The sequence below is a fragment of the Mustela nivalis genome (genome assembly GCF_964662115.1).
Source record: "Mustela nivalis genome assembly, chromosome: 2".
Lineage (NCBI taxonomy): Eukaryota > Metazoa > Chordata > Mammalia > Carnivora > Mustelidae > Mustela > Mustela nivalis.
The window spans coordinates 49,222,755-49,238,077 of record NC_139021.1 but is presented as its reverse complement, the minus strand read 5'-3'; the positions used below and the strand labels follow the sequence as shown (position 1 = coordinate 49,238,077).

Here is a 15,323-nt window from a genome sequence, read left to right as displayed (position 1 = left end):
ACAGCACTTTAGCTCTCACCCAGCTACAGCCCACAGCAGCCAATCCCACAACTTCCTCCTGCTGGGGTTCTCTTACTTTGGCAGGTGGTTGTTCTCGGTAGGATGCCATAAAGGTAGCGGATTATTTTCTGTGGTACGCCCTGAACCTATAGGAAATGCAGGCATCCCTGTCATTTCGGGTGTTGGAATGTAGATCTGTCTGCCTGTCTGCTGTCTTCTCTTCTTTTTCTGCTGGCGCAGACTGTGCCAGTCAGTATCCTGCTTTCTGAATTCTCCAGGAGAAGAAGGGGCAGCCATCAGTATTCTCATATGCCCTCATAGTCCAGGCGCACATGTCAGCTTGTTGCAGATTCTTCACGGTGGTCATGCCACCGTTGGCCTGTACGTCTCTGCATCTTACAGGCCTGTGGTCAGAACGACTCACTAGTTTTTTTGCCTCAAAATTCCCCACTACTCTGAGATCTATTAGTGCTGTCCCCTTGGATATGTATGTACAACAGACATGCATGATAGGAGATATGCCAAAAACCCTCCTATAGGTAAAGTCGCACTGCCTCCATGACGTTCTCTTAATGCACGCCATAATTCTGCCCTTGATGGTGAGGTGCCATGTTAGTGACCGGTCAGGCTGCTTATTAAGGAATCTTAGGAGAGGTCCAAGCAGCTGCTCTTCATGGTCTTTCCTCCTGTTGTTCTCACGGTAAGGCTTTAGCTGGAATATTTGAAGTAACAGGAAAAGCCCTGCTCCACATCTTGGTATATATAAAGCACTCATTCACATCTGAAGAAGCTGCGACTCTAGAAGTCAAGTTATCTTTCCTATGGGCACTAAACTTATTTAGTGAAAGTCCAAACCTAATTTGTATCTAGGTTAGTGTAATTCCAATCTAACTGTTGTGTTCACTGTACTGTTTACTTCAGAATGTGTTCATTCAATGGCAAATGGTTACCAAAGGGCATCTCTAAGTTGAGATAGATAGCAGTGACCCTCTTTGGTATTTATTTATGTAACTTAACAGTGGAAAATGGAGGTTTGATGTTATAGGCATGTCAAGGATTATCCAACTTAATTGACTCCCGTATTTGTGCTAGTTAACTATTAGTCATTTTCTGCTAAAGACATATTTGATAGAGCCAAAGCAGCACCTAGCTCACTGTGAGAATTCCATAAATCTCTGTTAAATGAAAAACTGTAGGAATTCAGACTTGGCTGATATGAGGGCTCCTAGCATATGGTGGTGAGCGTTGAGTTTTGTCAAGTGCTTTGACTGTGTTAGTCTCCCTGTTATTCATCCACCCATCATCAACCCTTATATTCATGGAAATGTCTTTAGCATTTTTATGGGATGACTGCATGTCCCTTACATGTAACCAGGAGAAAAACCAAGCTCTCAAAAGAAGGATGATTGTGTCAGAGTTGAAAATTTAATCAGCAAGAACCAATTTAAAAGAGCCAAGTGGTAGCAAAATCCAGAGAATTCAGAATCCTTTCCTGCTTCATTATAGCCTCAACTTTCTTCCAGCTTTTCAATTAAAAAAAAAAAAAAAAAAAAAAGGCTGATAAATGGCTACTGAAAAATAGCTTAATATAGTTAGAGTAGTTATTCTTTTTCCTCTCAATGTTCAGAGGACAGGAACATCTGAATAAATCTCAGGGACCTTTGAAGAACTTTCGAAACTGTCCTCTCAGGTTAATTTATTAAAGCACAATTAGTAATAATGCGATTTGAAATGTTTTTGTCCTTTTTGTATAGATAATATTTGCAGAGAGAATTTATTGAGAAGATTTACATATAAAATTTTGAGTGAAAGACAAAAATATTAAAAATAGTTGCAGCTGTTCTATATGGTCTGATATCTTTTTTTTTTAAAGATTTTTCTTTATTTATTTGACAGAGATCACAAGCAGGCAGAGAGGCAGAGAGAGAGGAGGAAGCAGGGTCCCTGCTGAGCAGAGAGCCCCATGTGGGGCTTGATCCCAGGATCCGGAGATCATGACCTGAGCTGAAGGCAGAGGCTTTAACCCACTGAGCCATCCAGGCGCCCCAGGTCTGATATCTTTGCACTTAGTGATGTGTAGCACACATCAGACACTAAAAAATACAATTCCACATATGAGATTCTTGGAAATGTGAAACCACAGTTCGAGAAAGCTGATCAGTAATTGTATGAGGGGAAGAGGCTTGCCCACAGAGGGGCACACAGAAACTTGTTCAGGAATTGAAAACGTTCTGAATCTTGATTGTGATGGTGGTTACATGAATATTTTCCACTTCCAAAATTCACCAAATAGTATAATTATAGTGGGCATATCTTTTGTATCTACATTATATTTCAATAAACCTGGGCAGTGAAAGAGAAAAAAATATTATTATTGAATTTGGCCTCTTTCACCTTTATTATTTTTTTTTCTGTAAAGTGAATAGGACCATAGTAAATATTCTACTTTAATTATGTTCTACATGGAATAATAAAATCTTAAGTTTCAAATTATCTTTAAGTGTAATTCTTCATTCATTCACTCTTCACTCTTCATTCTTCACTTAGTTGCTTGCTGGTGGATATATGCAGTCAAGTAAGGCATAATCCTTGCCTTGGGGAAATGTATTAGTTCTTAGCTATTGCTGTGTAACAAATTGTCCCCAAATTTAGTGACTTAAAGCAACACAGATTTATCCAACCACAGTTTCTATGGGTCAGAAATCCAGACACGGCTTACTTGTGTCTTTTGTTTCAGGATGTCATATAAGGCTGCAATCACAATGTCAGCCAGACCTGGGATTTCTCATCTGAAAGCTCAGCTGGTCAAAGGTCTGCCTCCAGGCAGAGGCAGATAACTTATAATAACTTATAATAACTAAATAACTAATGTTATTGTTGGCAGAATACAGTACATGGAATGATGCTTACCTCGGCCTCATTTACTTGCTGGCTGTTGGTGTGGGAAGCTGTTCTTGGTTCTTTGGCAAGTGACCGTTTCCAGTATGACCCCTTCATCAATGAGTGCAGACTGAGAAGACAATAGAGTCCGCTTGGAAAACGGACATATAAAAGTCACAGCCTTTTATAACTCAAACACAGGAGTGGCATCCCCTCATCATGGTCACATACACTGGGTTAGAAAGTTACTCATGAGAAAGGAATTAACAAAGACATCAATATCAGAAGTCAGGTCCCATCACCATCATGATGGTGTACATGTGATCAAGTGGCTGTGAAAATTAAACACAATCATGAATGTAAAGTTCCAAGCATGGGATCTGGCAAATAGTAGGCATTCAATAGAAGTTATTCATATTTTCTTATTATCCTGGTACAGATCTCATTCCTGACCTAAAATCTACATCTCAAAAAATTCCTTGTTGCAGGGTTCCCAAGCATCTCTGCTTGACACTCTTGTTAGATTATAAATCGTCACACAAAACTGAATAACCATAAAAGTCAGTCATCCAGAGAAAAAGTTTTCCAATGAATATGAACCATAGATATTATTCTTACCTCAAGTTAATTCATAAGCATTCCTGATCTAGGATAGGTCCTAGACTAGGTCTGGATGCATATGACAAGCTCCAACACGGCCTTTCTCACAATTCACTGAGTTTGTGATTAGTTAGCACACTTTTTGCAAAAATTAATATCAAAGCCCAAGAGAAGTATTTTAATTGATAAACAACTAATGTAGATACAACAAAGCAAGAATTAAATAAAAAGGATATATTTACAACTAAAAAATGTGTTCACTTCTAAAACTGCTTAATCAACTTCCAAGTGAAGACAAGATCATGTTAAGAATTGAATACTTATTTTAGAAGCAAGAACATTTTAGTGAGTGACCTATAAATTAAAGTATTTTTAAATATGTTATATATCAATTGTACTTAATTAAAAAATTAAAAGTAAAAAAAGATTAATATACTTAAACTTACATCCCTGAGAAAAGATGTATGAAGTAATGTTCTTGCAGTAATACTTAATTTTTGAGTATTTCACGACTGATATTTCTCATTCTTGGAATTTTTATTTCATAATCAATTTCAAAAAGGAAAGAGAATGAATTTAAGTAAAATAATTTATCCTCATACGAATGTTCTCTATTATTAGATTCTACCTCAGGAGACAACATGCATTTTTAACTTCTTTAGTGATTATTAGGAATATTGGTGATCACATTACTATTTTTAATGTATTAAATATTCATCAGAAAAATAATACAATGTCATTCATTTGATATAATGTAAAGGAAAGTACAAATGCTGATGATGAATTACTTTATTTACAGATTATATTGCAGATTTTTTAGAGCTAATTATATTGGTGTTTCTTCTTACAAAAAGACAACAAGTATAAATAATTGATCATAGGAATCCTCAAATATTTTCAGTTTCAAATTCCAAACTATTGAAAGTAACTCCAAAAATTCATTAATAAAATACATAGGAAGTTATATTTTGAAATGTTTTTATTCTACCTTTTTATTGGAAATGCATCAGTGGTTGCAGTGGAAATAAAATGTGACAGCAAAAACAGAAACAAAGAATGCACAAAGCTTAATTTCCCTGGTATGCATGTATTCTTGTATATATATAAAACACATTTTAAAAATCATTGAATATTAGTATCCCAATAGAGAAAAGTGGACTTTTGATAAGAGACTAAAAGAATGTGCATTAAATGTGGATAGTGGTTGTCTATGTTAAGATTTTTTTCTTCTTTATATCTTCAATGTTTCTGAATGCTTTGCCAGAAACAAGTATTACTTTAATAAACAGAATCAAACAAAGTTGATCTTTCCATTAAAAATATATTTTGTGCTAAATCTGTGAACCAAAATAAAAATGAACTTAGTTTCATTATGTTTCTTAAGGAGAATAATTAGAAAATGCTATGATTTTTTAAAAAATAGTACTTTCTATTTCTTGGTGAACTTCTAAGAATTGTTCACTTAGGGAAAAATGTATTTAGACCTACTTTTATCTTTTTGTGGAAATCCTTTGCACATAATGGTGAATTTATCAAAGAAAGTATGTTTTGTTATTAATTAATTCATTAAAATTCAAAGCCAAAACATTTATAGATTTATCTTCAGCAAATGAGCATCATATTAATATCTGGTAAAAACTGCATTATAGCATATTGATAAACATTGCTTACTTCTATAACTAAAAGAAAAAAAGTCTGAGCAAGCTGTTAAATGCTTTTCTTTGGTAACACATTTTATTCAGAAGATAAGAAATATCTCTTTCTTTGCAGAGGGGAATAAATTACAATTCACCTTCAGGGACTGCTTTTAGACTTGCATTAATATTGAGACTTGATGGAGGTGGAGATTTTTACACTAAGTATCTTGGTTATGTTACTGCTAAATCACCTGACTCATGTTAAGTGAAATATATAAAGAAACCATGAGGTACCAAAACAGTGTTCCTGTGCTTTGCTTTCAATTTCAATTTCACGCCTATTCTGATGAAACTGTGACAGCAAGTAGTGTTAAATAAAACCACCATTAGATCATTTGTAAACTATTATTTTCAAGAACATTCATGAATATCGTTGTGCTAGTTTAACTACTTTAAAACAGATGAAGTTTTAGAATATAAGTGAGGTCCAGAGCCATGGACCAAGAAAGAATTCCCAAGACTTCTCTGGTGTGAAAACGTGGTTTTTATTAAAGCAGGAGGACAGGACCCCTGGGCAGAAAGAGCTGCCCTGGGGTCATGAGGCATGGCCCATTAGATATCTAGCAGTTGGAAGGGGGAGGTAAGGAAAAAAGGAGGTTTCAAAAGAACTTTCTTAAACTTAGGAGGACCTACAAGACTTCAGAGGCCTTGCCATTGTCAAGTGAGGGTTGTTTTCTACCCTCTGGCAAGGCGTTAACATTAAGATGGTGAGAGATTAGGGGAAGAATGTTGTACCCGCCCACCTTGGGGGATGGGAGGTGGTTACAGGGTGTCAGCTTCTGCTTTGTCTGCAGCCAGCCTTCTGTTCCCTCATCAACACTGTTCAATAATTATAGAATATCCATCCTATGTATATTTATTTATTTATCATTCACTCATTCATTCTTCCTTCTGCATGGATTAAACGACACCTGAAATTTATTATTTAGTTTTGTGTGATGGCTTCTTTTAAACAATACTATCATGTCTTTGAAATGAGGCTTGTCTAAAAAAGCATTTGTACAGATTTTAGAAAAAAAATATTTTTAAAGATTTTATTTTTAAGTAATCTCTACATCCAACATGGGTCTCAAACTCACAACTCTGAGATCAAGAGTCACACGCTCTACAACTGAGCTCGCCAGTTACCCTAGTTCTTAGAAATTGATTGACTCGGGGGTCTGTATTTAGTATTTCAACCTACAATGTTATTTTGCTTTAAAATTGTGGAAAAATAAAGTTGATTTTTGCTTTTTAGCATGTAGCCATCTGAAATAGTTTCATTTATTTGCTCATTCATTTATTAATCCATTCAATAAACATTAAAAAGAACTTACCTATGTTCTAGGTACTGGGTATCCAGGCACTTGGAGACCAGAAGGCGAAAAAACAGACAGACAGATGTACACACACATAGACATAAAGAATGAAAATGGCTTTGATATAGATATTTTGATCTTATCTATATTTGAAACGTCCAGTTCTCTCTCTCTTTTTTAAATTGAAATATAATTGAACAGTAGTGTTATGTTAGTTTCAGGTATACAAGTAGTGATTCAACAACTCTATGTGTTATGCTGTGCTCAGCACATGTCACACCATACAACACTGTTAAAATACCACTGACTGTACTCCCTATGTTGTACCTTTCATCCTAGTCACTCATTCATTCCATTACTGGAAACCTGTATCTCCCACTCCTCTTCACCCATTTTGCCCATTCCCCGACCCACCTCCCCTCTGGCAATCACCTGTTTATTCTCTGTATTTATTTATGGGTCTGTTTTATTTTGTTTTGTTTTTTAGGTTCCACATATAAGTGAAATCATATGGTGCTTGTCTTTCTCTGTCTGCCTCATTTAATTTAGCATAATATTCTCTAGGTCTATCCGTTTGTTGCAAATGGCAAGATTTCATTCTTTTTTCATGACTAACATTTTTTTGTGTCTGTACATCACAACTTCTTTATCCATTTATCTGTGGATGGATATTTAGATTGCTTTCTTACTTTGGCTATTGTAAATAATGCGACAATAAGCAAACATAAGAGTGCTTGTACCTTTTAGAATTAGTGTTTTAATTTTTTAAGTACTTAGTAGTGGAATTACTGAATCATCTGGTATTACTATTTTTAACTTTTTTAAAGACCCTCCATACTGTTTTTCACAGTGGGTGTACCAATATACATTCTTACCAGCAGGGCACAAGAATTCCTTTTTCTCCACATCTTGTCTTGATGAAACTAGCCAAGTCCGACTGGTATAAGGTGTTGTCTCATTGAGGTTTTGGGTTGCATCCATTACTCTTAATTAACAGAGAGTAGCAACTCAGAGATTTACATATACTTATTATATGTATTTTTAAAGTTTGTCGGTAAGTTTTTAGAGTTTTATGAAACATGGTTTTAAGGATGCCTGAATGGCTCAGTCGGTTAAGTATTGCCTTTGACTCAGGTCATGATCCCAGGGTGCTGGGGTCAAGACTGGTATCAGGCTCCTTGCTCAGCAGGGAGCCTTCTTCTTGGAATTCTTCTCCTCCTTCCTACCATTCTCTCTCTGACAAATAAAAATATTTTAAGAAAAGAAGAAACATGGTTTTAGAAAATTTACTTTGAAAAAAAAAATATTGGTCCTGCTACAGTTACTGAGATGGCCTTCTGTTTTTGTTTATAATCAAGCCGTATTGGGGTGTATTATCTAATATGTAAGCTTATTTCCATTAAGCATTTCCCTTATTACAGCCTCATTGTAGACAAAATAATAGCCCCCTAAAGATGTCTGCCTCCTAATTCCCAATACCTGTTAGTTGGTTACTGTAAATGATGAATGGACTTTGCTAACTTGTGATTAAGGATCTTGAAATGGAAGATAATCCTGTATTATCCAGCTGGGCCCAGTGTAATCACAAGGCCCTTTTAAGAGGGAAGGAAGAAGATCAAAGGTGGAAGGAGATGGATGGAGAAGCAGAGCTTGGAATGATATACTTTGAAAAATGGAAGAAGGGCGGGTGCCTGGGTGGCTCAGTGGGTTAAGCCGCTGCCTTCGGCTCAGGTCATGATCTCAGGGTCCTGGGATCGAGTCCCGCATCGGGCTCTCTGCTCAGCAGGGAGCCTGCTTCCCTCTCTCTCTCTCTGCCTGCCTCTCCATCTACTTGTGATTTCTGTCTGTCAAATAAATAAATAAAATCTTTAAGAAAAAAAGAAAAGAAAAGAAAATGGAAGAAGGAGCTCCACCTAGGGAATGTGGACAGCCTCTCCAGAGTGGAAAAGGCAAGGAAAGAAATTTTCCTCAGAGCCTCTGGAGGGAATGGAGCACTGTCTATACCTTAATTTTGGCCCCCATAAGATTTGATTTGGGCTTCTGACCCCCAGAATTGTGCAGAATAAATTTGTGTATTTTTTTTTAAGATTTTATTTATTTATTTGAATAAGAGAGGGTGAAGATGTGCATGGGGGTAGGGGTAGAGAGAGTGGGAGAAGCAGGCTCCCTGCTAAGCAGGAAGCCCGATGTAGGGCTCCATCCCAGGACCCAGAGATAATGACCTGAGCCAAAGGCAGATGCTTAAATGACTGAATCACCCAGGCACCCCTAAAATTGTATTGTTTTAAGTTACCAAGTTTGTGATGGTTTATAATAGCAACAATAGTAAACTAATCCAAACCTACATAGCAATAACACTTCAAAGGGCCTCTTTTTTTTTTTTTTAATGTAATAAAAATCCTAGGTTCATTCATCAGATGAGTCACTGAAGAGATGCTTATTTATTAGCAGAATGTGATACCTTTTTATTATTTCCAGGGAAACATTAAGTAGGATAGCTGCTAACTCTACCCATCAAGCCCAATAAGTCTTCAAGGTGGCAGAGCCACATAAAAGCAGGTATTGGTGTCACCAAGGCCAGAGTTGCAACAGTTCTTTTTAACTGAGACTCCAGATACCACTGGCATTTTAAGAAACCACATAAAAATAAAACATTTGAATGTGAATACTTTCGCTGCTTCCTTGACTGTCACACATTCAGAAAGAGCCTCTCTTGGTAATAATCTGTGTGGTCCTGTTCGTATATCACTTGCAGACAAGCAGAAAACTGAACCCTTTATTGCTCCTTCTGTTTTCTGGGAGTACTCTGTATTAGAGTGACCGGTACGCTGTTTTACAGGGTGAGGGGAAAAGCTGTAAGAACTTCTGTGCCATTATTTTTGAAACTCGAGAGTTCATTAAAACTCTCTTTGGCTTTCTTCACTGCCATCTTTCTTCCTCCTTATGAATTATTCAAAGCAGATTTCCGTTGAGGTAAATAGTTTGATTTGAAGGTTTTTGTATCTGGATTTCGATGCAACAAGAGGTGTTAAATGCTCAGAATTTTAAGTGTACAGAATGGCACAGACTGGGCTATTAAGATGGAAGACGTTTGCTGTTAACGCTCTGGGGCTGCTGTTCGCGACTTCAGCATGGAACTATTTGTCATCCTGAAGTAGGCAGGCATTATGATGCCTGTAGTATAAATCAGACTTCACAGAATGTTTGGTCCCCGAGCACTTTGAACATTCTAATCCACTTCTCAGTTTACAGAACATTTTTTTGATTTTACAAGGTAAAGTTTCCCCTTTTTTATTTAACCTTGCCAATGCATTATTAATCTCTATTATTTTTCAGATATTATATACCAAACAACAACAACAACAAAAAAACACATTAGCCTGCATGTTTCTCTTGGATAAAATGAGGTTGTAAGTTTTGAGTTCTTCTTTCAACAAATAATGTGAAAACTAAGAGGACCTAGAAAACATTTCATTTATATATAACTCAAGGTAAGCCTGATTTCTTCTTTCATAGCAGTCTTCTCTTCCTGGGGAGTCTGTGCCTTATTTTTAATCTTTAAACACTTAACTCATGGAGTTTACATACCTGAAAAACCAATATATGGAACACATGGCTGGAAACTACTTTGCTTTGGAAACTAATGGGCAGAATTTGTTGAGTGCAGTGTAGCACATTTAAAATCCAATCCAAGGAAATCTTATTATAGTTCTGTCATCTGCTAAAATTCACTTCCCTAATGTCAGTTTCTGTTAAAGCAGTCTACATAAAATTATGTTCATGAAATTATGCCTAAGTGGCAAAGCATTTTATTCATGTACTCTGCTCTAACACGATTTTTTTTTTTTAGCAGCAGGAGTTCCATTTTCCAGAGAAGGATAAGAACTAATATTTAATAATTACTATGTGCTAGAGCATGGGCTAGGCACTTTACATGCATTATCTATGTGAATGCTCACCATAATTCTATGATACAGTTCCTGTAGCATCCCATCTTATAGCTAGAAAGTTGCTTGCAGAGCACAGTCTTGCATCAGTCCTTCTGACATCAAAGTCCGTGCTCTTAAGTACTCTGCCAGTGATTATAAATTCAAACATGTGAGAACAGAGATTGATGAAGTTACCCAGTGTAATGAATGAATTTATATTCATTTACCTTTAAACTGTATAGTGGGCAACCTTTACATATTTATGGACTGTATTCAGCTTTCGGCCTCTGGTTCTGGTTCTACACAAAGCCACATTGCTTTCAGAAGCATTAATTTATATGCATAATTATTCCTTTATTCATTTCAGTTTTATTCAGGTTTTATCAGAGACTATAAGTGTGCAGAAGACAGAACCACATTGCCGTATTATTCTTTCATGCCAAATACCTACCCATTAACCCAGTCATGTGGTCTGGTGTCAGGACAAAGGAAGGAGCTTCCTACCTGAGCTTGGGGGGAGATACTGAAATCAGAAGAATGTTCAGACTCAAAAGCCAAGGGAAAAGTTGGGTTCTGAGGAGATCACATAAATTGAAGAGGCTAGAAGAATGTATTAAGGTCTTGCCTACAGCACTCATAGTCTTATGGCCATGAATATGAGAGTGATGGCGGCTGCCGGAGAGGAGGCTTAGGCAATCCTTCGAAACCAGCTTAGTATTTGGTCCGTGAATGTACCAGCCATATTGTAAGGCAGACTTGGGTAATTTTTAAGGGAAGTGAGATGAAATGTATTTCAGTATTACACATACAAAATTAAAGATAAACAAGGTATTTAGATCCTGTAAAAAAAATCTATGGGAAAGCTATGGAGGTGCCGTTAGTTTCTTTAAGTTCCCTTAAAGGATTTTCATTGTTCGGATGTCAGGTAACAGAGAAAGGGAAATACTTGCCATTTGTTTGATTGTTTAAGGAAATATATTTTTGAGAATTAATAACATTCTTCTGGATATATGTAATTAAGCCATCCCTTCTCAAAAATCTATAATAGCTCCTCATTTTAGTTATAGCAGACATCCCTTAATTTGATAAGTTATTTAAGTTCTTTGGTCTTTAATTTCCATGAAACTGGGTAGGTGATTTTTCAACCTTTTTTCAGTGGAGGTGCTGATAAAAAATATGAAACTTGAAAATCACTGAGATTCTTTGCTTAATCAGAATCCTGTACTTTCTAAAACCCAACAGGTCAGCCGTCAGTTATGACATGGTCCTTTACTACTTGGTAACACTTCCTACTGTAATGCACTTACTTAGTGCTCTTCCTCCCTCCCCCCCCCCTTCTTATCCCCCCTTCCACCCCTTCCTTTTCCTCTCTCTACCTCCCTTCCTTTCTTCCTTCCTTCCTTCCTTCCTTATCACCTTCTATTGGAAAAGGAACTTCATGGAGTTCTTGATTCAGTGGTTGGATATGGGGAAGCCTTACTCACCCCTAGGGGGCATTTGAAAACAGAAGAGGGAATTTGGTGTTTTCTCCAGAACTAGAGAATAAAGGAGACCTCCCTACTAGCATTTAGTAGCTAGAGGACAGGGATATTGTTAACCATCTTGTCAAAGATGGAAAAAAATTCTTATGTAAAAGGTCAGTAGCATCCTTTTTGAAATATACTGTAATGGATTGTGTCCTTGAAGTTTGAAAAACACTGTAATAAAACTGATTTCTTTTCTGATTAGGATTTTCATTCTTTTTTTTTTTTAATTTTAATTTAAGTATAGTTAACATGCAGTAGGATTTTCACTCATGGTTTACTTACGCTCTTTCTGCTTCGAGCACTTTTCCCAGTCATCCTGTGGAAACTCTGTTTATTTTTTAAGGCTCAGCTCAGATCTCCTCTCCTTTATGAAGTTGCTTTTGTAAATTTCTCACTTTACTCTGAGCTCAGAGATTTTCCTGCTTCTTGATGGCTTTTATGTAATCTGTCTCTTGAACACAAACTTGAATAATCTCCAAAGCCATAGACAACTTGAGAAAAATGTTGCTCACTTTATCATTTCTGCTTTCCATATTAGGTTTGGGAAAGGGCATTGAAAATAGGCATAAAGCTTTTGTTCTGTTTTATTTATATGAAAGTGATGCTTTTAAACATCACCCTGATAAACATACTACTTAAGATAAACAAGCCTGAGATTCAACCTAACTTTATTCATTCATGATAAATTAGCTTTAGGAGTTCCACTAAAAGTAGACAATGAAACCTGCTCTTTAATATCCTTTCTTGTTGAATGTTTCTTGAACCATGACTTAAATTTCAGCATGACTTAAATTTCAGACTACCCAATGGTAACAAAGACTTTTCTAAAAATAAAGATAGCTTTCAGGGCTTCTCTAAAAAATTATTTAAAAAATATATATATCCATTGCCTACCAGTTGCCTGAAACAAGATCAGGTATCATTGGCCCACTGCCCTAATTCAAATTCAATGAAGGAATCCACACTGTCCCACTTGATGATATTTGCTTTAAGGAACAGGAAGTACTTAACTCCTGCTAGATGTTGTGCTGCCAGTATCTTTTCTAGGACTTATTTCTGGAATCTACATGCACTTTGAGATTTTCAGCTCACCTCAAAAGACACCAGTTTCCTTTGGGCTATAGTTTTAAAGATGGCTTTTGATGGTAAAGTTTTAATAAGAGAATAGAATTGTTTCTTTACATATACTAGTCTGTTTTTGTAAACTATCTTTTGAAACCATGATATTGATGAGACTATTGTAAATTTTAAGTTAGTTTAATAATCCACGTGTGTTTTTATTCTTGTTGGGTAATGGTGATAAGCTAGAAAAATGATGTAAAAGAATTACAGGTTTTTACTATAATATGAAGGAAACAAGAGATTCCATGCTATTTAAGACTGAAAAGCAAAAGGGAAAAATATAAAACATTCGGTTAGCTGTACCATCTATTTTATTCTGAATTTGGGCCATAGTGTATCCTTAAGTAAGGACTAGCAGATATATGTTAATGTATCCTTAGAACATTAGTTTTTCTGTGTTCTTAAATGGCTACGGAAATAGTGTCAGTGTTGAATAGCTGAATTAACAGTTCTGGAATTCTCTGTGTCGTTTAAGTGTTATGTATGTATGTGTGTCTAGGTGCTTATTATTTCTTCTTTCTAGTTACAGTATGAATTTCTAGGATATAGGAAGTCTAGTTGTATTTCCTCTGTGACCTTGGGTAGTACATACATTCTGAACATCACTTTGGCAATATGAAGTCCTTCGCCGGCGGGGGCTGGGGGGGCATGGAGGGGGAGGTGGTGATAATGATGGAGATGGTGATGAAAATAAATGAAAAAAAAAATCTTTCCTTTTTCTTAGTATGCTAAGTAACATTTGGGAACGCAATATTAGGTAAATATATTCAAATATATTCTGGATCAGGAAGTGCTGGGTAAGTGGAAAATAAAAGGTGGCACTTCTGGGCATTTTCTTTTGATATAATATCACCGTTTTGAATAAACCATTTACACAAACATACACATACAACCTCTTACCCAGGAACATCAAAACTGAATACTTAAGTTTATGTAATCAGGAAACATTTCAACTACCATGAGCCTAGGAGTCTAAGGCATGTTGAAATAAATAAAATACCAGTGCTTTCTAGAAGCATTAGAGAACCTTGTGCATTCCGTATTTGCTGGGATTTGTCCTCTGTGGCATTGAAAGGAGATGATGGGTGATTATACTGTCAAAGCTTCTAGTTCTCAAATATAATCTTCAAAGGAGTGCTGGGGAAGACATAGAATAATTTTAATAGACTTTGGAAGACTTTGGAACATCCAAAAACAGAGAAGAAAACTTGCATAATAACACAGGAACATTGCCAGTATTGTTCCTTTCTTGTCCCTCCCTCCTCACTCCTCCCTCTTTCCCTCCCTCCCTCTCTCTCTCTGTGTAGACACACATATATACTTTAGTGTATGAATAGATAATTTTAAAAAACCATCCTCTTCTGCAATATTAGTTATATATTCTTTTCCTTGAATGTTATTAAGATGCATTTCAAACTTTATTCTGTTTTAAGTTTTGAAAGCTTCCTCCAACACATTCCTTTAAAAAAAAAAAAGAAAGGCAAGGGAAAAAAATCATTAATGGGATAGAATATGCAGTTCACTTATTTAAAATATTTAATTCCGGGATATCGGGGTGGTTCAGTTCGTATATCGGGAGACTCTTGATTTTGGGTCAGGTCATGATTGCAGGGTCCACACTCCACATCAGGCTCCTGGCTCAGCAGGGAGACTAGCTTGAGGATTTCCTCCCTCTCTCCCCCCGCCCCTTCTCCTGATCATTCTCTATCTCTCCCTAATACATAAGTCAATCTTTAAAGAAATAAATTATTAAAATAAGATATGTAACTCCATGTTTTTAATATTTCACAGAGTTGTACATTTGTCACTATAATCAAATTTAGGTCATTTTCATTATTCTAAAAAGAAATTCTGTACCCTTTACAGTATCCCCCAACCTTCCCCACCCCCTCCCATCTGTCTTTGCCGCACATAGCTATTCTATAATCTGTCTTTGTAGAGTTGCCTTTTCTAGACATTTCTTAAAAATGGAATCATAGATGCTGTCCTTTGTGACTGGCTTTTTGACTTAATATAAGATTTATACATGTTGTAGCATGTTTCAGAGCTTCATTTCTCTTTATTACTAAACATTATTAAACTAAATTACATGGATATATTATTACATTTTATTTATCCGTTAATCAATTGATGGGTATCTAGATTGTTTTCATTTTCTGGCTATTATATACAATGCTGCTGTAAACATTTGTATATATGGGTTGTCCTGTGAACCTATGTTTTTATTATTTGGGTGTATTTTTACAAGTGGAGTTGCTAGATAGCGGAGTA

At 36.1% G+C, this 15,323-nt stretch overlaps 1 protein-coding gene across 9 annotated transcripts in view; it reads left to right on the top strand.

The window, feature by feature from the left end:
- The window catches only part of RALYL (RALY RNA binding protein like), a 687,764-nt gene that overhangs the window by 196,478 nt on the left and 475,963 nt on the right, over nt 1-15,323 (top strand). The window contains exon 3 of one of the 9 annotated variants that reach the window (XM_082722647.1): nt 9,812-9,966. The exons of the other annotated variants lie outside the window; for them this stretch is intronic. The gene's annotated coding sequence lies outside the window, so the exon portion shown is untranslated. The remainder of the gene's footprint in view (nt 1-9,811; nt 9,967-15,323) is intronic. 9 annotated transcript variants of the gene reach the window in all.